The sequence below is a fragment of the Pongo abelii genome, chromosome 13, assembly GCF_028885655.2.
Source record: "Pongo abelii isolate AG06213 chromosome 13, NHGRI_mPonAbe1-v2.0_pri, whole genome shotgun sequence".
NCBI classification, from domain to species: Eukaryota; Metazoa; Chordata; class Mammalia; order Primates; family Hominidae; genus Pongo; species Pongo abelii.
In genome coordinates, this window is record NC_071998.2 from 20,770,732 (window position 1) to 20,797,931 (window position 27,200).

A 27,200-nucleotide genomic window follows, 5' to 3' on the forward strand; every position below is an offset into this window, starting at 1 on the left:
TTTGCTTCAGCTATTTTGAAGTTGTTGTTAAAAACATACACTTACATGGATGAATCATTTTTCATTAAGAAAAGTCCCTCTTTATCTTTGTAATACTGTCTTCTTGACATCTACTTTATCTGATATTAGTATAGTTTCTGCAGCCTTTGTAACTATTTGCATAGTACATTGTTTTTGATCCTTTTACTTTCAACTTGTCTTTACATAAGGTGCATGTCACATAGACAGAATATAGTTCTGCATTTCTTTCTTTTTTTTTTTTTTGAGACGGAGTCTCCCTCTGTCGCCTGCCCAGGCTGGAGTGCAGTGGTGCAATCTCGGCTCACTGGAACCTCCAGCTCCCAGGTTCTAGTGATTCTCCTGCCTCAGCCTCCTCTGTAACTGGTACTACAGGCACCTGCCACCACACCCAGCTAATTTTTGTATTTTTAGTAGAGACAGAGTTTTGCCATGTTGGCCAGGCTGGTCTCGAACTCCTGACCTCAGGTGATCTGCCTGCCTCTGCCTCCCAAAGTGCTGGGATTACAGATGTGAGCCACTGTACGCAGCTTTTTTTTTTTTTTTTTTTTTTTTGAGATGGAGTCTCACTCTGTCGCCAGGCTGGAGTGCAGTATCGCAGTGTTGGCTCACTGCAACCTCTGCCTCCTGGGTTCAAGCAATTCTCCTATCTCAGCCTCCCAAGTGGCTGGGAGTACAGACATGTGCCACCACACCCAGCTAATTTTTGTATTTTCAGTAGAGATGGGGTTTCACCATTTTGGCCAGGATGGTCTCGATCTCTTGGTCTTGTGATCTGCCCGCCTCAGCCTCCCAAAGTGCTGGGCTTACAGGCGTGAGTCACCACGCCCAGCTATTTTTTTTTTTTTTTTTTTTTTAAGAGACAGGGTCTTGTCCATTGCCTAGACTGGAGTGCAGTTGCAAAATCATAGCTCACTGTAACCTTGAACTCCTGGGCTCAAGCAGTCCTCCTACCTCAGCGTCCCGAGTAGCTGGGACTACAGGCATACCCCACCACCCCCAACTAATTTTTAAATTTTCTGTAGAGACTAGGTCTTGCTAGGTTGCCCACAGTAGTCTTAAACTTCTGGCGTCAAATGATCCCCCCTGCCTTAGCCTCCCAAAGCGCTGGGATTACAGGCAGGAACCACGGAGCCCTGCCCCATTAATCATTCAAAAGTGTACAGTTCAGCAGCATTTAGTGCATTCACAATGTTGCATTAAGTTGGCGCAAAGTAGTTGCCATTAAAAGTAATTAAAAGTTTTGACAAAAACCACAGTTACTTTTGCACCAACCTAATACAACCACCACCACCTCTCTCTGGTTTCAAAACTTTTTCATCACCCCCAGAAGAATATTCTATATGCTTTAAGTAATAACTCCCCATCTCCCCTTCCTCATTCTCTGACAACCATGAATCTGCTTTCTGTCTCAAGGGATTTGCCTATTCAAGGTACGTCATGTATAAGGACTCATACAATATGTAACTTTTTGTGTCTGGCTCCTTTTACGTAACACAAAAATGTTTGAGGTTCATCCAAGCTGTAGCGTGTATCGGTGCTTCATTCTTTTTCTGGGGGCGGGGTGGCAGGGGAGAGGTCTGACTCTGTCGCCTAGGCCGGAGTGCAGTGGCATGATCTCAGCTCACTGCAACCTCCGTTTAATTCCCGGTTTAAGTGATTCTCCTGCCTCAGCCTCTCCAGTAGCTGAGATCACAAGCAGGCGCCACCATGCCTGGCTAAGTTTTGTATTTTTAATAGAGATGGGGTGTCACCATGTTGGCCAGGCTGGTCTTGAACTCCTGGCCTCAGGTGATCCACCTGCCTTGGCATCCCAAAGTGCTGAGATTACAGGCATGAGCCACCATCCTGGCCTCACTACCCATTTGCAAATTGTTTGTATTTTTGTTTTGAATTGTAAGCATTCTTTATATATTCTGGACACTAAACCCTTATGAGATATGATTTGTAAATATTTCCTCCCATTCTGTAGGTTGCCTTTTCACTTTATTGATAATATCCTTTGATTTGCAAAAGTTTTAATTTTTGTGAAATCTAATTGATCTATTTTTTCTTTTGTTGCTTGTGCTTTGGGGTCTTTTAAGAATCCATTGCCAAATCCAAACTCATGAAGATTTACCCCTATGTTTTCTTCTAAAGTAGTTTTATACTTTTAGCTCTTGTATTTAGGTCATTGATCCATTTCAAGTTACTCTTTGTATATGAAGTGAGGTAGGGCTCCAACTTCATTCTTTTGCATGTAGTTTTCCAGTTCTCCCAGCACTATTTTGAAGAGACTGTTTATTCCCCCACTGAATGTTCTTGGCACGCTTGTTGAAAATCAGGTGACCATAGGTGTTTGGGTTCGTTTCTGGACTCTCAACTTTATTCTGTTGGTCTATATGTCCATCCTTATGATGGTATCACACTGCTTTGATTACTGTAGTTTTGTAGTAAACCCTGTCTCTACTAAAATACAAAAGATTAGCCAGGAGTGGCAATGTGCACCTGTAGTCCCAGCTACTCAAGAGGCTGAGGCAGGAGAATTGCTTGAACCCAGGAGGCAGAGGTTGCAGTGAGCTAAGATCATGCCACTGCACTCCAGCCTGGGTGACAGAGCAAGACTCCATCTCTTAAAGAAAGAAAGAAAGAAAGAAAGAAAGAAAGAAAGAAAGAAATCAGAAAGTGGGAGTTCTCCAACTTTGTTTCTCTTTTTCAAGATTGTTTTGGCTGTTTGGGGCCCCACGCAATTTCCTATAAATCTCAGGATCAATCTTTCCATTTTTGCAAAAATGGCCATTGGAGTTTTGATAGGGATTCCATTGAATCCGTAGATCATTTTAGGAGTATTGCCATAAGTTTTCTGATATATAACAATGGAATTTCATTACATTAAATTAGGTCTTTTTAAATTTTATTCAGAAGTTTTATAACTTTCAGTGTACAAGTCTTTCCTCCTTGGTTAAATTTATTCCTAAGAATTGTATTTTATTCTTCTGGAATTTTTTTTTTAGGATCGTTTTTTGATAATGTATATAAACACCACTGGTTTTTGTGAGCTCATCTTGTACCCTGCAACTTTGCTAAATTCACTGACTAGATCTAATAGATCTTTTGTGTATTCCTTGGGATTTTCTATATGTAGAATCCTGTCTTCTGCAACTATAAATATTTCTTCCTTTCCAGTTTGGATGACTATTGTGATTTCAAATGATGAAAGTGTTTTACTTTTTCTTCCCAAACTGCTAGGATTCCCAGTACCATACTGAGTAGCAGTGATGAAAGCAGGCATCCTTATATTGTTTCTGCTCTTAGGCGGAAAGTTTTCAGTCTATCACCATTAAGTATGAAGAGCTTCCTTGTCTTTCAGTCTTTGGTTGGGGTTGGACAATAGGCAGCATGGGCTAAATTTAGGAGGACAGGAGGGGAATGAAGTCACACCGTTAGTGTGCTGGCTCCCTCTCTGCTGCGTCTCCATGAGTTGATTGCGTTCCTCTACAAAAGACCACAGCTCCTGTCAGGTGACCTTCTTCATACAGCCACTCCCTCCCTTCCTTGCCCTTTTAGGTGTAACTAAAAGGTGAATGCTCCCTGCAATGGCTAGCCCTAGGGTACCATACCTTGTTGTCTGCCCTGAGTTCTGCCCACCCCTCTGTAAACCATCCCTTCATGAAACTTTCCTCAGTTCCTCATTCAGAATGTACACCTGTTTCCTGCGGAGACTCTAATTCAAAGACTTAACACCGAGTAAATGGGCACATCTCTCTGGACTGAAGTCAGCCTGCAGTGGTCCAGCAACACTCCAAAGTGAGTGAGGTTTTAACAACCACCTTATAATCTTTTCTGGCTTTGGATCATATAGAAGTCTGTGACTGGCTATGGGGTAGGAGGAGTTTAGTGGGAACAAGGAAGAGAGCTTGCTGCTTTTCATGTCAGCTATGTGTACCTGAGAGATGCAACTTGCATAAACCATAAAACTTCATATCCCAATCAGAGTTGCTGTATCGAAGATTTGGAACTGCAACTTCTTCAAATGGGAAGACAAATATTTCCTCCACCTTTGCTTCTGATTCTGCTCATCATCCATTGTTAGTATCCCAGATTAGAATCTGATTAGGACATGCTGGCTGCTTGAACTTTGGGGCTTATCGCTACCAAATATTCGAGCCCAGCCCAACTTTTGTTTCATAACTGCCTCTACCCCAAGGCCTGATGGAACCCACTTCTTTTGGCCCAAGGAAACTCACATGCTGGCAACGTTTATGTACTGTATTCATTTCCTAGGGCTTCCCACAACAAATTATGAAAAAAATGGGGTGACTTAAAATAGCAATAATTTCTTTTCTCACAGTTTTGGAGGCTAGAAGTCTGAGATCAAGATGTTGGCAGGTCCGTGCTTTCTGATGGCTTTAGGGAAGAACCCTCCTTGCCTCTTCCTGGCTTCTGTAGGTTCTTGGCAATCCTTGGTTTGTAGATGCATCACTCCAACCTTGCCTCTGTCATCACATGGCTACATCTTCTCCCTGCATGTCTCCTTCTTCTTCCTATAAGGCCATCAGTCATACTGAATTAAGAACCCATCGTATCTTAACTGATATCTCCAATGACACTGGTTTCCAAATAAGGTCACTTTTTTTTTTCTTTTGTTGGAGACAGAGTCTTGCTCTGTCACCCAGGCTGGAGTGCAGTGGTGCAATCTCAGCTCACTGTAACTTCCACCTCCTGGGTTCAAGTGATTCGTGTGCCTCAGCCTCCAGAGCAGCTAAAGATAATTTTTTGTGTTTTTAGTAGAGACAGTTTCACCATGTTGCCCAGTCTGGTCTCCAACTCCTGAGCTCAGGCAATCTGCCTACCTAGGCCTCCCAACATGCCAGAATTACAGGTATGAGCCACCACACCCAGCCAAATAAGGTCACATTCTGAGATATTAGGGTTTAGGACTTCACCATATCATTTGGGGTGACACAATTCAACCCATAGCAGTATATATTTATCATTTGCAAGGACTTACTTCTCCCTCTCTGACTCATTCCAGTATTAGAAGAGAAAATCATACTTATAAAGGAAACTTTACAACATTTTATTGAAGCAAAGCAACAGGTGAGCAGAAAAATCAAGAGCCCTCAACTAAATTCAAAGGACAGGATTATTGTGCCAGGTATGACATAATTTTCCTGTGTGAACTTTCAAGCCACTTTCTCTCTGTGCACTTCATTTTCTCATCTGTAAAATGAGGAAACAGACTTCATAATTGCCAAGGCAGGTCCTGTTAAGCTCCCCAATTCTAAGATTCTTCGACGTATGCATCCATTGCTAATAGATCTTCTGCAAAGGATACCGTGGGCTTGTTTAAACTGTTTCCTCAGATTGCTTATGCTCAAGGTCTCTCTCCATCCATTTCCAATTACTCTCCTGTTATCTGTGCGATAGTTTGGCTTATTTGAAAACATCTAGAGAATTCAGTAACCTTAATTCCAAGTGTGAAATATAAAGGCTCCATTTAAAGCTCCATAATTGGACCCAGATATTTCTCCTAATGCTATTAAATCTTCTCATCTAACCTTGATTCAAGGAATATTGTGCAGTTTCCTCTTATGGAGACTCAGAAGCATGCACTGAGGTCAGAGGCGAAAGGAGGAGAATGGGAAGATTTAGGGTCATGACGTATAATTTTACTTATCATTCCACCTGTGAAGTTGGCTTACATACTTCCTCCCTGACTTATCTGTAGCGCTGACTCCTCCAGGGCAGGTGCTCTGTCTTATTCATCTCTGAGTGCACACAAGCATATGCATTTGCCCCCAAAATAGCACATGGCCCAGCCAGTATTGGAGGGAAAAGGGAGGGAGGAAGGCAGAGAGGCCATTCATAAAAGAAGTCCCATCACTGCTCTATTTTCACTTCCACCCTCCTCCTCTGATCCCCTAGACTCAGGTCCTCAGATCTAGGGACTGATTCTCCTTTTTTTTTTTTTTTTTTTTTTTTTTTCCTTTTTTCTTTTGAGACAGAGTGATTCTCCTTTTTAAAAAATTGTGGTAAAATAGGCTGGGCATGGTGGCTCGTGCCTGTAATCCCAGCACTTTGGGAGGTCAAGTGGGCAGATCACTTGAGGTCACGAGTTTGAGACCAGCCTGACCAACATGTCTAAACCCCGTTTCTACTGAAAATATAAAAATTAGCCAGGTGTGGTTGTGCGTGCCTGTAGTCCCAGCTACTTGGGAGGCTGAGGCAGGAGAATTACTCGAACCTGGGAGGTGGGGGTTGCAGTGAGCCGAGATCATGCCACTGCACGCCAGCCTGGGTGACAGAGGGAGACTCCATCTCAAAAAAAAAAAAAAAAAAATTATCCTGGTGTTGGGGCATGTTCCTATAGTCTCAGCTACTTGTGAGGCTGAGGTGAGAGAATTGATTGAGCCTGGAAGGTTGAGGCTGCAGTGTGCTATGATTGCCCTACAGCACTCCAGCCTGGGTGACAGAGTCAGAGACGCTGTCTCAAAAAAAAAAAAAAAAAAAATTACCAATTTAATAATTTTTAAGAGTATAGTTGAGTGGTATTACATACATTCACATCGTTATACAACCATCACTACCATCCATCTGCAGAGCTTTTTCGTCTTCCCAAACTGAAACTCTGTACCCAGAAAGCAATAATTCCCCACTCCCTTCTTTCCTTGGTCCCTGGCAACCACCATTCTACTTTCCAGCTCTAAGAATTTGACTGTTCTGGGTATGTTATATAAGTGGAATCACATAATATTTGTCCTTTTTATTTTTTTTGAGACAGGGTCTGGCTCTGTCACCCAGGCTGGAGTACAGTGGCATGATCTCAGCTCACTGCAACCTCCACCTCCCGGGCTCAAGTGATCCTCCCACTTCACACTCCCAAGTAGTTGGGAATACAGGCACGTGCCATCAGCATTACAGGCGTGCACTACTGGGCCCGACCATATGTGTCCTTTTGTGTCTGACTTATTTCATTTAGCATAATGTCTTCAAGGTTTATCCAGGGCTAGGTGAGGTGGCTCGTGCCTGTAATCACAACACTTTGGGGGGCTAACGCAGGAGGATCACTTGGGGCAGAGTTTGAGACCAGCCTGGGCAATGTCCGAGACTTCGTCTCTACAAAAACTATACAAATTAGCCAGACATGGAGATGTGTGCCTGTTGTCCTAGCTACTTGGGAAGCTGAGGTGGGAGGATCACTTGCGCCTAGGAAGTCAAGGCTGCATTGAGCTGTGTTTATACCACTTGCATTTTAGCCTGGAATGCAAGTGGTACCAACTTGCAAGGCCCTGTCTGAAAAAATAAAAAAGGTTCATCCATGTTGTAATATGTGTCAGAATTAGAAACTGACTCTTCTTGAGAGCTACAGAACCTTCAAATTCCCTTCCAATGCTAAGTTCCTCTTTCTCAGCGGGAAGACATGCCTTCTTTGATTAAGCAAGAGCAAGAACAGGACTGATGCAGCCTCCTGGTCTTCACCACACTGTCTTTGTATCCAGGCCCTTGAGACCTCAACTTTAGAGCTTCCTTGGCCCTCATTCGTTTGGTCATTTAACAGATACTTACTTGAGCTCCCGCTCTGTAGGTATCTTCTCCAGTCCTATATTGAGTGTTTATAATCCAATAGAAAAAAAAGAGATATATAAATAAATGCAGCCAGACACGGTGGCTCATGCCTATAATCCCAACACTTTGGGAGGCCAAGGCAGGAGGATTGCTGGAGGCCAGGAGTTCAAGACCAGCCTGGGCAACATGACAAGCCCTCATCTCTACTAACAAAAAAAGAAAAAGAAATGCGAAATAAGGTACTCACAGCTTCTAAGAGAGAAGTATTATGGAACTCATGGCAACACAAGAGTAGGAGTTCATATGTAACTAAGAGAATGAGAAAAGTTTGCACAAGTGATTCTCTGAATCTTGACGTAAGAGTGAGTGTTCTCTGTGCAGAAACCAGGATCAGGCTGAAGCTCACCAGCCATTAGGCTCTGCCAGAGCCATGGCATGACTCAGCTTTGTGTATTTGTGAAACTGCAAGTGAGCTGGCCTGACTGGAGCACAGCATGTTGGGGAATGGAGGGAGAGAGGAAAACACCGTGAAAGAGTAGACTTACTGGGAAGCTGTAGAGGAAGGTTTGGGTCTGGTCACAAAGTCCAGGTATGGTAGGTAAGGAATTGGATTTTATCCTCAGGACAATCAAGACATGGAAAGTTTTAAGAAGAGTAATGTGGTCAATTACATGTTTTTTACACCCTTTCTAATGGCTAGTATAGGGAAGGTGGGACTGGAGGTTAGGCCAGTTAGGAGACTATTGCCTGAGACCAGGCGAGGGGTAACACAGTTATGGTGGGATAGAGGCAGCATTGTTCCTGAGCTAACTCAGACTGGCTCAGAAAACTGATTGTCGAATCTTAAGGAATTTTGCAAGCTGGTTGTTAAGCCCAGTCATTCTTATAAATTAAATTATGTAAACTTACAATTCAATAAATTATATTTTTCAGGCTGGGTGCAGTGGCTCATGCCTGTAATCCCAGCAGTTTGGGAGGCTGAGGCAAGTGGATCATTTGAGGTCAGGAGTTTGAGACTAGCCTGGCCAACATGGTGAAACCTCATCTCTACTAAAAATACAAAAATTAGCTGGGCAGTAGTGGCGCCCACCTGTAATCTCAGCTACTTGGGAGGCTGAGGCAGGAGAATCACTTGTACCCGGGAGGCAGAGGTGGTGGTGAGCCGAGATCACACCACTGCACTCCAGTCTGGGGGACAGAGTGAGACCCTGTCTCAAAAAAAAAAAAAAAAGAAGTTATATTTTTCAAATGGTAATAAATATTCAAAATTCACTTCCTAATTCTAGTTTTTTTGTTTTGTTTTGTTTTTGGAACACAGTCTTTCTCTGTTGCCAAGGCTACAGTGCAGTGGCACAATCATAGCTCTCTGTAAACTCAAACTCCTGGGCTCAAGTGAACCTCTCGGCTCAGCTTCCTGAGAAAGTGGAACTATAGATGTTCACCACCATGCCTGCTACTTTACTTTTTAACACTTTGTAGAGATGAGTCTTCCTATGTTTGCCCACACTGGTCTCAAATGCCTGGGCTCAAGCGATCCTCCTGCCTCAGCCTCCCAAAGTGCTAGGATCACAGGCATGAGCCAGCACGCCCAGCCCTAATTATTGTCCTATTGTCTTAGCTCTAAAGGTAAGTTACCTCTATTTTATCTGTATGGTGGAGATGCTATATAATGATGTGCTGCTGCGCATCTCTTCCCAACAAAGTGTTCAGCACCTTCGAGGTGGTAACTTGAAATCAACCACTGTGGGAATATTTATATACTATGAAAATCAGCAGTTGCTTTACTTCTGGACATCCTCCCCCTGAGAGCCAGTTATTAGCACACCACTGCATGGGGTCTCTGTGGCCTGGAGACACATGCTCCAAGAAAGGGAAAATAGTAGAATCTTTTGGCCATATCTGGGCTGGCAGAGTCAATGTGCTAGTTTTTAAGAACTCCCCTACTTTAGTAGCCTCTCTCTGCAGGGTGCTGTGCTGTTCTAAAGTCTATCACAGACCTTGCAGTAGGAAGGGAGTTTTTTGTTTTGTTTTGTTTTGTTTTGTTTTTTTTGAGACAGAATCTAGCTCTGTCACCAGACTGGAGTGCAGTGGTACAATCTCGGCTCACTGCAACCTCCGGTTCATGCCATTCTCCTGCCTCAGACTCCCGAGTAGCTGGGACTACAGGCGCCCACCACCATGCCCAGCTAATTTTTTTGTATTTTTAGTAGAGACGGGGTTTCACCACATTAGCCAGAATGGTCTCAATCTCCTGACCTCGTGATCCGCCCGCCTTCGCCTCCCAAAGTGCTGGGATTACAGGCGTGAGCCTCCGTGCCCGGCTGGAAGGGAGTATTCTTTTAATTCCCAAGGACTCTGCTGGTTCTGTAGTGCCTGAAGTGCAGGGCCAAGGATGTTATTTGTCTTTTTTTCTTTATTATTTATTTTATTATTATTATTTAAAAGAGACAGTCTCACTATGTTGCCCAGGCTGGTCTTGAACTCCTGGGCTCAAGCAATCCTCCTGCCTTGGCCTCCCAAAGTGCTGGGATCACAAGCGTGAGCCACTGCGCCTGGCCCAAGGATGTTATTTGTTGGCCAGTAATTTGCAATTGAGGGAGAATGGAACAGCAAAACTGCCGTCTTCATCCTACCTCTCTGAGGTTTTGACTGAATACGTCTGGACATCCTTGGAAAGGTTTAACAGCAGTCGCAGAGATATGTTAAGATCATATTTTCAAGGCCAGGCACGGTGGCTCATGCCTATAATCCTAGCACTTTGGGAGGCCAAGATGGGCAGATTGCCTGAGTCCAGGAGTTCAAGACCAGCCTAGCAGAATGTTGAAACCCTGTCTCTGCAAAAAACACAAAAATTAGCTGGGCATGGGGGTGTGCATGCCTGGAGTCCCAGCTACTTGGGAGGCTGGGGTGGGAGGATTGCCTGAGTCCAGGGAGGATGAGGCTGCAGTGGGCTGTGATCGTGTCACCTACACTCCAGCCTTGGCAACAGAGTGACACACCGTGTCTCGAAAAAAAGGATCATATTTTCATATTATAAATAATACCATCACTTTAGATTGGAGAAGGATGGGATGTTGAGGGTGGGAGCAGAGGCAAGGAGACCAGTTGAGCAACTGTGGTAGTCATCCTGGAGAGAGGTGACGAGAACTAAATCAGGGGAATGACATGGGGTATAGATCTGAGAGATGGAGCAGAGAGAGAATCAACAGTACATAGTAACTTGTTGGGGGTGGGGGAGGAGGAGAGAATCACTGGGTGGCTGGTGGAACCATTTATTCAGACAGAGAAACCAGAGAAAGAGTAGATGTTTAAGGGGACCACTCTTGAACTCATTGATTTGAAGTGCTGGGACATCCAGGTGCTAAAGCCTGGTGGGCAATTGGAGAGAGAAGAAAGGCACAGGAAGAGAGAGCTCTGCATCTACATGTGTTGTGTATTGGGGAGTCTTCAGTCGAGAGATGATCATTGCAATCTCGGGCAGGAATGAACTTATTGAAGGGCAATGTGTAGAGTGAGAAGAGAATCAAGGACAGCACCCTGGAGTTGAACCTCAAGGTTTAGGAGGCAGACCAGGGAGCTGAAGGATTGAGGGGGAAGGATCAGATACCACTATAGCATGGTAAGAGAAATAGGAGAAAACTGAGAGGGACTGGTGACTTTGGGAAGAGAGTTTGGGAGATAGGATTGATTGTGGTGTCTGATAACACTGGGAAAGAAAGGGAAATGAAAACTAGAGAGGCCACTGGATGTGTGGGGAGCTAGGGGGGCCCCGGAGCCCATCTTCAGAGCAGTTAGAGTGAAGTGGGGAGCAGAAATCAGAGTGCTCTGGATTGAGGAGGGTGTAGGAGATGAGATTATGGAGGAACACACAGAAGGTCTTCTTATGAAGCCCATACTAGAGAGGGACCCAAGCCAAGGGAGGTTTGTAGATTTTTTACTGGGTCTTTTAAGGTAAGAGAGACCTAAGCATGCTTATGGCTGTGGAAAAGTAGAGAAGAGGCTGAAGAGACTGGGAATTATCAATCAAGTGACCCATCGAGGTAGAAAAACCCTGGGATTGGCAGATTTCTCAAGCTTTTCATGTACACATGAATCATCGGGGGATCTTGTTAAAATTCAGATTCTCATTCAGTAGGCCTAGGGCGAGGCCTGAGAGTTTCCATTCTAAGAAGCTTCCAGGTGATGCTGATGCTTCTTGTCGATGAACCGCACTTTGGGAAGCAAGGCACTGGAGCTCTGAATTGCAGTTGTGTGTCCATTTGTCCATCTCCGTCCCTAGACCCTGAAGCAGGATCCTTCCAGATAATCCCTACTGTCGAACACAGCACATGTCATATAAAAGTTTATTCAATGCAGGCCGAGGGTGGTAGGTAGTCCACGCCTGTAACCCCAGCATTTTGGGATGCCAAGGTGGGAGGATTGCCTGAGCTCAGGAGTTCAAGACCAGCCTGGGCAACATGGTGAAACCCTGTCTCTACCAAAAATACAAAAAAAAAAAATTACCAGGCATGGTGGCACATGCGTGTAATACCAGCTACTCAGGAGGCTAAGGTGGGAAGATCACTTCAGCCTGGGAGGCCGAGGTTGCAGTGAGCTGAGATCTTACCACCTATACTCCAGCCTAAGTGACAAAATGAGACAAACCCCTCTCAAAAAAAAAAAAAAAAGTTTGTTGAATGCATTAAAAGTATGTTGAATGTGAAAGACATTTAATAGGTACTACCTATAACTATAAAAAGTGGAGAGGTACCCTAAAGTACAATAACATGAGAATGGGTAAGTAAATTATAGTACAAGTGAGTATACTTCAGAATATTCTTAAATAATTAAGATGGTCATTATGAAGTCCATATAATAATGTGGGGAAATTCCTATGATACAATTTTAGAAGACATGTGAATTTTTGCTTATAATAGCCACTGTGGGATATTATGCATTTGGACAAAAACTAGAACAGAACAGAAAAAAATCAGCAAGTTTGATTACTAGGAGCAATAGGATGATGGAAACATTTTTCACTTGGATTTCTGTGGATGTTACAAAAATTCAGGCAAAAAAAAAAGCATAGTTACACCTATGAAAGAAAAGAAATTAAACATGCATGTTCTAATTGTGGAAAATCAAAACAGAGATAAGTAAACCCTACATATGGTGGCTTAGATCTGGGATTGTATGTACTGTTTAAAAATATATAGGCAGGGCATGATGGCTCACACCTGTAATCTCCTCCCTTTGGGAGGTCAAAGTGGATGTATCACATGAGGTCAGGAGTTTGAGACCAGCCTGGCCAACATGGTGAAACCCTGTCTCTACTAAAATACAAAAATTAGCTGGGTTTGGTGGCACTTGCCTGTAATTCCAGCTACTCAAAGGCTGAGGCGCGAGAATCACTTGAACCCAGGAGTTGGAGGTTGCAGTGGGCTGAGATTGAGCCACTGCACTCTAGCCTGGGTGACAGAGGGAGAATCTGTCTCAAAAAAAAAAAAATATATATATACATATACACACACGTTAACTTTTCTTTACACAATTACTCATTATGATTTTGACAGCATCTCTCTTCCTTTGTCCCTTCTTTCCTTCCTTTCTTTCCTTTTCTTATGCTTTCCCTCTCCCCTCCACTTTTTAAGACATCTCTCCCTTAAGGAATTCTCATTCCCAGTGATAGCTCATCAAAGAAGCACATGAATAGCTGACATTATGTAATGCTTTGACATTTGGCATTCCCAAGGCATTACCCCACCCCTGATGCAGAATAAGTTGTCAGAGCATGAAATTGGTATTTTTACATATTCTTAATGTACAGATGTCAGTCTGAAAACCATTTGCTAGTATTATGATTACATTCTTTGTCTCATTTTCTTTGTATGGCAAGATTTGTTTTTGTGATTTCTTTTCTTTTGGGAGTTTCAAAGAGGGAAGACAAAACTTTGATAATCCAGTTTACTGATGCTGCTAAAACGAAAAAGTAAACTTTTAAGTCTCTGACCACTTTTGGCAATGATACTCCTGGCACAGGAGAAAAGATGTAACAAGAAGGACCAGATGCAAACTGGAAATACAATCAGTGGCCCAGTGGATGGTGCCAGATTCTTCAGCCTGTTCCAAATCAAATATGCCTGCAGTTTACAAGTTTGTTACTCTGTTAATCACATAAATGAACAGCCTAGGCTTATGGGAGGAACCCTGTGCCTAAAAAATAATAACATTGTGGAAAATACACAAGGTAAGAACCAGAAGGGATTTAGAAACACCCTGGTCCATTCTCCATGTATTCAGTGATGCAGGGGTGAGGGGGAAAATATATTCTAGATAAGGTCAAGGAAGGTCTCCCTGAAGAGATGACATTAAGTGGAGACTTGAAGGAGAAGGAGCTGGGCATGCAGAAAGCCAGAGGGTAGAACATTCCAGGCAGAAGGAATAACATGAACTAAGGGTCTGAGAAAATAATAATTCCTAACATTTATTTAACACTTACTATGTGCCCGGCACTATTCTAAACACATTACATATATTACCTCACATATCTTTTTTTTTTTTTTTCCAGAGACTGAGTCTCACTCTGTCACCAGACTGGATTGCAGTGGCATGATCATAGTTCACTGTAACCTCAAACTCCTGGGTTCAAGCGATCCTTTCGTCTTGGCCTCTCAAAGCACTGAGATTACATGTGTGAGCCACGGAGCCCGGCCTACCTCATGTGTTCTTCACATCAGCTCTATGAGGTAGAGAATGTCATTGTCTCCATTCTATAGGTGGGGAAACGAAGCACACCACGGTTAGGTAACCTCCCCAAGGCTGAACAGCTAGTAAGTGCGAGAGCTGGGATTCTAACCCAGCAGTACAATTCCAGAGTCCACATGCTTAACCATTTTGCCATGCTGACAAATTTGGTGCTGAACCCCTAGTCTCCTGACTTCTACTTCAATACCTATCCCAGTCATATACATGTATATAGGTACTTATACACACTCCCAACTTTCCCTCTCGGGAGTCTATATAAACAAGAGACATCTGAAGGTGCCTTCTTTAATCAAGTTGCTAGAATTGAGATGCCCGTGGGGAATCTGTGTTGGCACTCCACCCTGAGGGGCGCGGTCACCCTGAAGAAATAGGCTTCACGTCTCACATGGAAATTTCCTAGGTGTATCCCCCAGTGCAGGCAGCCCTGGGAAAACTGGTTGAAGATGGTGGCAAGGACAGAATTGATGGCTCATTGACAGTCTATTTGGGGCCTGAGATGAAAGCCCAGGGATATGGTAGATTCAGCTCAGTGATATGTGGTCAGAGTCCAGGCCATCCCAAGGAGGCAGGTCATGGACCGTGGTTGTCATGAAAAGCATCTAGAACTGGCCAGAGCTCCACAAGGAAGGACTTGAACTAAATTGGCAAGTTGTTAAGAGCTCCAGGTTGTTTGAGACCCATACTGCTTCCTACCTGCCTTTCACTTCATTCATTCATGCATTTAATTATTATTTTATCTGGCCATTTATTCATTCAACAAATGTTTACCCTGTGTCTGCCACATGCCATTCCTCTGCTAGGCAGTGAGATACAAAGATGTAGTCCCTACTCTAGAGGAGCTCAAAGTCTAGAGAGATGGGAGAGGGCATGGTTCAGAGAAGAATTCCTGGGGAAGGCAACACTGAATAGAGTCTCTCTAGAAACAGTAGAGAGGGAAGACCAATGAAGACAAAGGAAACAGCAAGTGCAAAGCTACACTGACATGAGGGAGGCCGGCTCAGTTGGGTACATGCAAATCTTGCTCATATACCATGAAAACTGAATATGGAGGGTGTGAGTATCAAGGGTTATAGAGCAAAGCCAGAAAGAGAAATACGCTACCCTACCTTTGTTACAAGGCAGTGGTTAAGCAATACAGAAGAAAGTGGAGAGGATGTAGGCCTGGGGATCTGGAGACTGGGGTCCAACCTGAGCTCTGTGCTAATTGAGGAGGTGACCTTGGACAGGTCTCTTCTGCTCTCTGGACTTCAGTTTGACCCTTTGTAAAATGATGGAATAGGATTATGATGATGTCTTAGGGGCTCTCGTCCAGCTCTATCATTCTGTGATTCTAAATCCCTTTATAACAAACTCTAGGAGAGGAGCTTTTCTCTTGCAAATGGAGTGTAAAGTTAATCCTGCCTGTGCTGATGCTAACTAATGTGTGTGTGTGGTTTATCCTACTTCATTAAACCCTGACTCCCCACAGAGCAATGCATGAGGCAGCCTAGGCAGGTAATACTAAAGTGTTGCTGAACTGGATCTCCTAGTGGAAAATGATTTCCCCTAACTCTTTCTCAATTTTATCAACACAAAGCATATAACCCCCATTTTCCACACTGTTACCTTGCCACATGTGCAGATTTAGACCCAATCATAGAGTATGGTAAGTCGTGTCCTCATACTTCATTTATGTCGGCATCCTCCACAACCCCCACCATGCTGCCAGTGACATCATCGTTTTCCATATGAAGAAACTAAAGCTCAGACAGGTTAGGCCACTTGGTAGGAGAGACACAGCGTTATGTGATGTGTGACCCATAAAGTGAGGGCAATGCTTCTGTTGACTGAATACTCGCCAAGGGGTGAAAAAAAGCCAAGCTTTCAGGTAAAGTTCCCAGGTGAAAAACTTCCCCAAGGTTCTTACCTTTTGTGAAGATCTTGCAGGTTCCAAGTCACTTTTTTCTTTTTTTTGAGACAGGCTGTCACTCTGGAGTGCAGTGACGTGATCTTGGCTTACTGCAGCCAGGTGATCCTCCTGCCTCAGCCTCCCAAGTCGCTGGGACTACAGGCATTACCTTGCCCAGCTAATATTTTATTTTTTGTAGAGATGAGGATCTGCCATGTTGTCCAGGCTAGCCTTGAATTCTTGGTCTCAAGTGATCCTCCTGCCTCCACGTCCCAAAGTTCTGGGATTACAGATGTGAGCCACTACACTCAACCACTTTTTTTTAAGACTAAAAGAGAACACTCATTCTAGGTTGTCAGTTGAAAACAAATGGTAATTGTCTTGGGTTCCCTGAAGTCTTCTTCTTTTATTGTGAAGTATAGTGCAGATACTGAAAATGCGTAAAGCATATGTATGTAGTTTAATGAATAATTAAAGGTGATCCCTGATAATCCCCATCCTAGTAAGGATATAGAATGTAATGTTGGATGAAAAACAAGACACAGAGAATACATCCAGTATAATCCCATTTATATGAGGTTAGTAAAACTGACAGGCTCGACGTTTGGCTGAAGCAGCCCACTCTGCATGGTCCTTTGCGGTATGTAGACCTGACAAGACTTTGTCTTCTTTCACCTCACTGAGGATGAACCCTCTGAGGACAGAGAGGGATAGAGGCATTGAATGTTAAAGCTGGAAGCCAGGCACGGTGGCTCATGCCTGTAATCCCAGCACTTTGGGAGGCCGAGGCGGGTGGATCACGAGGTCAGGAGTTTGAGACCATCCTGACCAACATGGTGAAACCCCGTTTCTACTAAAAATACAAAAATTAGCTGGGCATGGTCGCAGACACCTGTAATCCCAGCTACTAGGGAGGCTGAGGCAGGAGAATCACTTGAACCTGAGAGGCAGAGGTTGCAGTGAGCCGAGATCGTGCCACTGCACTCTAGCCTGGGCAACAGAGTGAGACTCTGTCTCAAAAAAAAAAAAAAAAAAAAAAAAAACACCAGGAAGGACTATCCTGTGACATTCATTCACTCAATCATTCTCATTTCTCAGATACTTTTGGGGATTTACTATGTAGGGGATCTCTGAGGGATAAGGTATCAGTGGATCTTTTGTAGATCTTGTCTTGGAGGAACAGAAAAAACTGGAATAAGTTGAGTCCTAAATGAAGGAAAGGAGTGACGGTTGAGGAGGTGCCTGGCTCTGGGCCAGAACACACCCTCAGCCTCTCTGAAAGAGCTGGAGGGGTGAGACCCACCAAGGGTAGAAGGCAGAAGAGATTCCCTGGGCCTCAGGAAGAATGGGTAGGCTACCGCAGATGAACCCACCCAGCCTCCCTGACCAGTCTCTGTATTCAGTCATCTAAGGGTGGTTTATATGCAACCAATGAATCCCAAAGGAACCAGAATTAGGCTGCAGAATGTGAGAGGAAGGCCCTGAGACTGCCTGCTCCAGTGCCTTTACTTTGTGGATGAAGAGACTAAGGTCCAGAGTGAAGTGGTTTTTTTTTTTTTTTTTTGAGACAGGAGTCTTGCTCAGCTGCCCAGGCTAGAGTGCAGTGGCGCGATCTCGGCTCACTGCAACCACCATTTCCCGGGTTCAAGTGATTCTCCCGTCTCAGCCTCCCGAGTACCTGGGATTATAGGCACCTGTCATTATGCTCGACTAATTTTTGTATTGTTGTATAGATGGGGTTTCACCACGTTGGCCAGGCTGGTCTTGAACTCCTGACCTCAGCTGATCCACCCACCTCAGCCTCCCAAAGTTCTAGGATTACAGGCGTGAGCCACTGCGCCTGGCATGGCTTTTCCAGTGTGCCCTGGATAGCTTGAGGGGAGCCCTAGGACTCAAATCCAGAATCCTGCCTCCCTTACCAGTGTTCTTCTTCTGCCCAGACACACAACAGTATTTTCCAAGATGAGTTTTTAGAATCATCAGTTTTGATGGTCATGAAATCTGGAAAAGATCTTAGTGGTAATCTGTCCAGTTCAGAGGGTCCCAAACCTGCCTGATCATCAAATCACATGAAAAATTTGTTTTTAAAAATGTAGATCCTGGGACCCCAGCCCCCAGAGATTAGGGTTTTGGGCTCTGATAGAACTGGAATTTAGTAGGACAGCTTGGCCATGTGTATATTTTAAAGCTCCCACTTCCTACCCTCCACTTCCAGCTGATACTGATGATTAGCAGGTGGATTCTATCCAGTTAACAGAAGAAGAAACTGAGGCCCAGATTAGGCGAGGTAGAGTGACTGTGCAAGATCACATGTCATCCCATCACAAATTCTTCTATTGTTCAGAATAGAATTGAGCCAGGCTGCATGTCTAAGAGCCTTGACATATTAATAGTGTTTTCTGTCAATATTGTTTTTTTTTTGGTGAACACGTTTCATTTTTTGAAGCAGCTTAAAAGATTCCTAGCCATGCTGCCAGGCACTCAGATTTGTGCAATGTTTACAATGACTTTGTTGTTCATTAAACAAATTTACCTAGACTAACCCAACATGAAAGAAATCATCTTGTTTACAGTGAGATCCTGACAAAAATACGTGTAGCAAAGACAGACAAACACACATAAACCTGGATTGCCGGGTGGGACATGATTTGCTGCCGCATTCAATTTTTCTCATTAGAACTTGTTTTATTTGAGCATGACTCAGTACCCCGTGTAAATGCGAGGTTGTTAATCTTATTACTATATGGAAAACAAATTAATTAGTATGCATGCTTTTGAGATGAGTTTTTAGGTTGGCGTTGGAAAGATTAGGAAAATATACTCATTACTCCAAATGATATCTGATAATACACGTCTGACTTCCACTTTAAGATCTGTTCCAATATATGGGCAACAAATATAGCTAATAAAAATCAAGCTTTTGTGCTCAGCAGCTAAATGTTCATGTTGGCCAGATCTATACACATGTTGACCTTCTTTGTTTTAAAACAAAAGACAGTTTGTCACTGTCCATCAGCCAGAGACTCACCTGCAACAGGCAGTTTCTCAGGTCCCAGCTCCCATCCAATATCCAAACTCAACTGAGAGTGACCTCTTTCCTCTGCTTGCCTACCACACTTTCTATCTCTTCCCAGTGCACCTGCTCCCTTCTTTCAGCAGTCATAATGAACACACCTCATTTTTGCAGGAAAACTGTATGCTCCCTGAGGGTAGAGACTATCTTCCAATTGGAGATTTAAATGTGTGTTGATCAGAATACCCCACTGCAGGAAAAATATATGAAGGAGAACAAGGAAGCCCTTAAAGTACCAGTGTGGAACAATCACCAAGATATATCATTAAGCAGAAACATAACTCTGCAAGAGTACGGTAACACTGATTACAAGGTTACCAGGGAGGTATACCGGGTGGTTGAGGGGCAGAGGTAGGAAGAGACTTTCCCTCAGGTTCTCTCTGTACCTTTTAAATTTGAGCCATATGTATGTACTCCCTAGTCCAAAAAGAAGAGCAAATTATAATTTAAAAGTAAAATCCAGTAAAAAGAAAATATTTGCTCAACATAAAACAACAATGACCAAAACACACACACACACAAAAAAACCCTGCCAAAACAAAATAAAAATAAACAAATGTCATTTGGGGTATTACACTTTGGGAAGTCCTTTAATAAATAAATCTGTTTCACATTAGCTTAGTGTTACCGAGACTTATTTCACCAGGGAATTCCAAAAGAAACATAAGGTATCTAGTGTTTCTCAGATAGTTCTCACTGCTTTTAAAAAATATTCACTTGTGGGCCAGATGCAGTGGCTCACGCTTGAAATTCCAACACTTTGGCAGGCTGAGGCAAGAGTATCACTTGAGCCTAGGAGTTTGAGACCAGGCTGGATAACATAGTGAAACCTCATTTCTACAGAAAATTAAAAAAAAAAAAAAAAAAAAAAAAAAAAAGAGGCAGGAGGATCACTTGAGCCCGGGAAGTTGAGGCTGCAATGAGACGTGATTGTGCCACTACACTCTTGCCTGGGCAACAGGAGTGAGAAAAAAGAAACTATACTTATGAATATCTCACAAAACACGAGTGACCCACTGATGTGCTCTAGGCAACATTTTAAACCAGGGCGTAGATCCTAACTCTGCTGCCAGCTCTGTGAATGAAACTGGGCAAGTCTTTTCTCTTCTTTGGGCCTCAGTTTCTCCATCTCCAAAATAAGCCAGTGGTATGAGATTCTGTCTGACATTCCTTCCAGCTTTGAAGGTGAGAGATTCTCCAGCAAAAAAAAATATATCAAAATTCTCCTCCAAACTAAGCACGTGCTTTAAGTAGCAATTGGAGGCGGGCAGAGGACGATGATACTTGTTAAAGAGGTTACAAACATACCTGATGTAAACACGTTTCCCAGCTTCTCCAAAAACCTGGGGGATTAAAAAACAAAACAAACCCCAGAAGACATTCCAGGAGGTTATAAGAAACCCATGCATCATCTTTGGTTCACAACAGTTGATGATATTACCAAAGTCTCAGCACTTCCACTTACTCACTGTCCAGCCTATTGGGAAAAACCCTGAGTTGAGACTCAGTTTCCTCAGCTATAAAATGGGTATAATAATTGCTTTGGCACTTTCCCAAATTCTTGGTATAGGCACTTAATTTATGACAGCAACAGAGATAAGAGAATAGAGAGCCTGCGACAGGCTTGTCAAGCCATTTGTCAAAATGAAGTAAAAACGTTGCTTATCAAGTTACATTTCATTTGTTGGTAGATTTCCCTTGGTTGTGGCAAGAGCATGGTATGAGACTGTCCTCCTCATCCATTACTAGAGGCAAAGTAAACGTATAAAAGCCTTTGGGGAAGCGATTTGCCCATATATATCAAGAGCCATGCAAGCATTCAGGCCCTTTGACCCAGCAAATCTAGATCTGGGGATTTTAAAGAAATGACAAAAACAGGAGAATGTGATATGTATGAAGACATGCACTTCGGGATTATCTGTGATAGTGAAAAACTGGAGTCCTTCTAAACATATAATACTAGGGAATGATATATCCTCTTAAAAGAGTATTAAGCAGCTATTAAAATAATTATTAAAACATTTATTTTTAAATGATAATCATGAAGACCTGTGGCATGATAATGATAAACTGTCAAGTGAGAAAGCCGAATGAATACGAGGCTGTAACTACACTCATAAATCACCCATGTAAATTTTGCCTGAAGTAAGAGGAACACTGAACAGTTCATTTGTTAGGGTGGTAGGATTACGGATAATTTTCTTTCCTTTTAATTTCCCTTATTGTTGTAACATTGCAAACTAAATAAAAATCTGGGAAAAAATACAATGAAGGCAACAGACAGGTACATTGTGTTGTATCCTTCGGAAATCCTTTCACTGAAGAAAGGGATTAAATGTGGCTTACCATAGCAAATCATAAAATAAGACTCACATTTTGCATTTCCTCTAGACCCTCCTACCCTTCTGAGAATAAATTAAAATATTAACACCAGAGTTGAGTTTTTAAAATCCAGGATTATCTCATTATTCTATTTAAAACATATAAGGAGAGAAAATACACTTTTTTCTTCTGGATTAAAAGTTTCCCTGGCCAAGTTCTGTATGTCTGTTCTTCCCTATTGGCAGGTCATGGGTCCCCATTCCTACCACAGGAGTTTCTCAACCTGTTGACTTTGCTCAGCTATCGCACAGACGGTGGTGAAATCATTAGATTGAAGGAAACCCAACAGTTCTTGCTTTGTGAAATGAGCATGCTATTTCTGCCCAGGCTACAACCTGGGTCTGGTATCAGGATCTCCTGAGATGATGTGCAGGGAGGCACAGAAGTGCTTTGCAAATCCTCCAGAGCTGTGACCATCTAGATCTTTTTTCTTTAGGAGTCAGTGTAACATAATGGAGGACTACAGGGATAGAGTGGACTTAGGGGAGTGGGGAGACGGGGCCTGGGTTTTAGGCAACCCTAAAGTGTTAGTGGTCAAACGATTTGTGTGGAAAATCAGACTGGCTTTCAAATTCCAGCTCTGCCGTCTCCTAACTGTGTGATCCTGGGCAACTTCCCAGTGTCTGAGCCTCAGGGTTGAGGCTTCATCTGTGAAACCGGAGTACTAACAAAACCTGTTGCACAGGTTTGTTTTGAGGATGGAATATGATCATGTATGCAAAGCACAGTGCCCAGTGAGTGCCCAAGAGATGTCTGTTTTCTCATGACTCTTGCCCCTCCCATGAACTCACTGTAGAACCTTTGGCAATTCTACTTCCTTCTCTGGGCCTTAGTGACTTCATCTGCAAAATGGGAGAAGGGATGGACTCAGCTGTCTCCCAGGGCTGTTTTAGCAAATGGGCCTATGATTTCACAGTGGTTCTTATAGCAATGTCCTTTTCTTTTCTTTTTCTTTTCCTTTTTTTTTTTTTTTGCAATTTTTATTTAAACAGAAATAAAATGGGCACATGGGCTGTCTATTCATTTTCTTTGCTGCATAGCCTTGCTTTGTGACTGGTGACTCTGATGGCCAGCTGGGCTGCTCTTTCCACAATTGTTTTGTGGTTCTTGGAGGAAACATTGTAAGTGATCTCAGCACAGTAAGATTTGTTGCACCTCAGCAGCACTTCCAGCTCCTTGATGTTGTGGACCAGGAATTTCTGTAAGTTACTGGGCAGCATGTGCTTTGTTTTTTTGTTGCTCCCATAACCAGTGTTGGACATCAAGAGCTGGCTCTTGAACCTTCTCTGAATCCTGTTGTCAATACCTCTAGGTGTCTGCCAGTTACACTTAATTTCGACATATCAGTCTGACTGCTGCCAGGTGAATGTCTTGTTCCTCTTTTTGAAAATCTTGGGCTTCACGAGGGGTCTGAGGGTAGCCATGATGTGAGTAGGAGGTGGCTGCCACCTCCATAGGCAGCACCGAGGAAGAAAGGGCAATGGCCTTTTATTTTTTGAGACAGAGTCTCACTCTGTTGCCCAAGCTGGAGTGCAGTGGCGCGATCTCGGTTCACCACAACCTTTGCCTCCCGGATTCAAGCTATTCTCCTGCCTCAGCCTCCCAGGTAGCTGGGATCACAGGCGCAGGCCACCACGCCTGACTAATTTTTGTATTTTTAGTAGAGATGGGATTTCACCATGTTGGCCAAGCTGGTCTCAAACTCCTGACCTCAGATGATCTGCCCACCTCAGCCTCCCAAAGTGCTGGGATTACAGGCATGAGCCACTGTGCCTGGCAGGGAATGTCCTTTTAAAAATAGATTGTATGCGAATCTGTATCTCAATGGGACACAGCCAGGGGAATGGGATTGCAGAAGTTTTCTATAAGATTAGGCTCTCAGCTCCATGATCCTGCCCTTGCTTTACTCCTGAATGTGCTTCCTCTAGTTAACATTCCAAAACCACCATCCCTTCCAACTGGGATTATTCCAAAGACATCCAAAGACATAGAGGAGATGTTGTAATGCCCTTCAAAGTGGCACAGTGAGGGTTCCCATGAAAAGATCTGTCTGAGCAGATCTCTTCCTCTGGAATTTCAGAGCAGATTTTTTTCACAGGATCGTTTGCTGTGCCACCTTGTTTGTTCTTTCCTGAGGGTGATGACTTCCAAAGAGCAGAACTTAGACCAGTGGCAAGAAGCTGTATGGAAGCTAATTTGTGCTCAGTGAGGGAAAGGACTGCCTAGAAGGCAAGGGGTTCATGAGCTCACTGTCCCTGGAGGTATTCAACCTTAGAATGGACCACTGTTCACTGGGATGCTGTAGAGAGGCCAGCCTGGATACAGTTCATACAATTAAATGAGGCCCACTAACCCAAGTCCCTATGCTACTAATGAACTATTTACCAATTGATTGTCACTTACTTAGCAATATAGATGATCCCAAACTTATGATGGTTTTACTTAGGACTTTTCCACTTTACAATAGTGTGAAAGCAGTATGTGCTGAGTAGAAATCATACTAAATTCTGAACTGTGCTCTTTTCCCTGGGTATCATACCAGAATATGCAGTAAGACACTCTCTCAATGCTGGGCAGCAGCAGTGAGCCTCAGCTCTCAGTCAGCCCCGTGATCATGAGGCTAAACTATTGACACTCTGCAATGTGTTGTGTGGCCAGATGATTTTGCCCTACTGTAGGCTAATGTAAGTATGCTGACTATGTTTAAGGTAGGCTAGGCTAAGCTATGGTGTTCAGTAGGTGTATTAACAACATTTGTGACTTAAGGTATCTTCAATTTATGGTGGGTTTATCAGGATGCAACCCCATTGTAAGTTGGGGTGCATTTGTACATTAATTTTTTTTTTGAGACAGTGTCTCACTCTGTCACTGAGGCTGGAGTGCAGTGGTGCCATCACGGCTCATTGCAGCCTCAACCTCCCAGGCTCAAGTGATCCTGCCATCTTAGCCACCTGAGTAGCTGGGGCTACAGGCACGCATCACCACCCCTGGCTAATTTTTGTAATTTTTTCTAGAGACAGGGTTTTGCCATGTTATCTAGGCTGATCTTGAACTCAAGCGATCCACCCACCTTAGCCTCCCAACTGCTGGGATTACAGGAGTGAGCCATTGCACCCTGCCTGTACACTAATTAATAAACTACTGGTTGCACCATCTTAAATGCTCTGGCCTATTCTAGTTTCTCTCTCAGGAGAATGCCCACTGGAAGACTCCTGAGGGTGGGGGTTGGTGGAGAGTCAGACTGAACACTTAGGACTCATCTTTCTGAGCCTTGTTTTCTACAGAGTGAAATTCTTTCTGCAATTTATAGGGTGTGTGTCTGTGTGTGTGTATGTGTGTGTGTATATATACAGTAGAATTCACCTCATTAATGCATTGTTGACTGCAATTTTGTCTTTTCATTTTTCCTTTAGGATCTGAGGGTATTTTTCCCCCTTTCAGCTCTGCCCAGCTGTGTTTCATCCCAGCAAGTCTAGATCCAACATTGTCTTTTCAGAATTTTAGCAGCAGTATCATGACAGCTGTTAACCTTATGGCTCTCAGATGTGCTTGAGTTGAATTTTTTGTTCTTTGCTTTCTCTCTTTCAGTGCTGGAAAAGGATACTTTAAAAATAAACACAATTTTTCAACTCATGAGTACTGTCGGCCTCTTCCTATACAAACCTGCATTCATACCTCCTGTCAAATGCTGGGCCATTGGCTCCTCTACCAAAGGAGAAATGCATTTAGGTTATCAAAAAAGGTTTTCTGCCAGGCACGGTAGCTCACACCTGTAATCCCAGCACTTTGGGAGGCCGAGACAGGTGGATCACAAGGTCAGGGATTTTAGACTAGCCTGGCCAACAAGGTAAAACCCCATCTCTACTAAAAATACAAAAATTAGCCAGGCATGGTGGCAGGCGCCTGTAATCCCAGCTACTCTGGAGGCTGAGGCAGGAGAATCGCTTGAACCTGGGAGGCAGAGGTTGCAGTGAGCTGAGATCATTGCATTGCACTCCAGCCTGGGTGACAGAGCGAGACTCTGTCTCAAAAAAAAAAAAAAAAAAGATTTTCTCTAAGCAGCACTGGGGAGTCCAAACCCATCCTAACAATACTTTGTGAAGCAAATCCCAGCTGTTATATCATTTGGTCCTCACAACTGCCATGAGAAATAGGTTGAGTGGGTGGCACTTATTCTCCCCATTTTACAGGTTAGCAAACTGAGGGGGAACAGAGGTGATGTCATGCTTCTAGGATGTGGTGAAGTGAGAGCTAGAGTCATGGGCTGCAGAGGACCAGTTCAGGGAGGATTTTACCGTCACCACATTTATTCATTCATCAGACTCTCAAATGAGCATTTTTATGTGCAAGTCCTGTGCTGTTTTGGGGTTGCAGAGAGAGATCAGACACTGTCTCAGTGCTTTCATGAGAGGAAGGGAAGAGGAAAAGGAGCCATGACAGTGTGACAAAGGCATTCGCATAAGTGTGGCACCCAGGGGAAGTCTGATATGCTCACTAGTGGAATAACCCTAGACACAGTGCAGACACAAAAGCCCACAAAAGCAGGCATAGTGACTCCTGCTCAGCCAGGGAGGCCAGCAAGAGAGTCTTGCAAATCTCCAAAGGAAGTTCAGATGTTCCCATGAGTGTTACCTGGGAGTAGCAAACCCTGGGGTGTGTAAGTGGATCAGACCTTAAGATTGCTGTAGGCTGGGCATGGTGGCTCATGCTTGTAATCCCAGCACTTTGGGAAGCCAAGGCAGGTGGATGGCTTAAGCCCAGGAGTTTGAGACCAGCTTGGACAACCTGGTGAAACCCTGTCTCTACAAAAAATACAAACATTAGCCGGGCATGGTGGCGCATGCCTGTAGTCCCAGGTATTCAGGAAGCTGAGGCAGGACAATCACTTGAGCATGGGAGATCAAGGCTGCAGTAAGCCATGGTGGGACCACTGCACTCCAGCCTGGGTGACAGAGTGAGACCTTGTCTTAAAAAAAAAAAAAAAAAAAAGATTAATTCAGTCCTTGAGGACTCTGTTTCCTCAACTGGTCTCTTTCATCACCAGGGAATTCTCTCTATTCTCCTGCCTTGCCAGTTCTTAAATAAGCCAAGCATTTTCTCCCTCCAAGCCATTGCTCATCATATTGAACTGTTGGTCTGTAGCATCCTTTTCCCTTTCTTTTCAACTCACTCTTCCAGATCAAATGCTGCCTCCTTTAAGAAATCTTCATAGATTTCCCTAGCAGGAAGGGAGGACTCCACTTTTATTTTCCTAATTGTATATAATTAAAAGCCTGGGCCAGTTGCGGTGGGTCACGCCTATAATCCCAGCACTTTGGGAGGCCAAGGTGGGTGGATCACTTGAGGCCGGGAGTTAGAGACCAGCTTGGCCAACATGGCGAAACCCTGTCTCTACTAAAAATACAAAAATTAGCCAAGTGTGGTGGTGTGCGCCTGTAATCCCAGCTACTTGGGAGGCTGAGGCACGATAATCACTTGAACCTGGGAGTCGGAGGTTTCAGTGAGCTGAGATCGTGCCACTGCACTCCAGCCTGGGTGACAGAACAA

General features: G+C 43.7%; 1 pseudogene; it reads right to left on the reverse strand.

The window, feature by feature from the left end:
* Positions 1-21,776: 21,776 nt before the first annotated feature.
* LOC112134972 (large ribosomal subunit protein eL32-like) lies at positions 21,777-23,077 on the reverse strand (annotated as a pseudogene).
* Between the last annotated feature and the right edge of the window lie 4,123 nt (positions 23,078-27,200).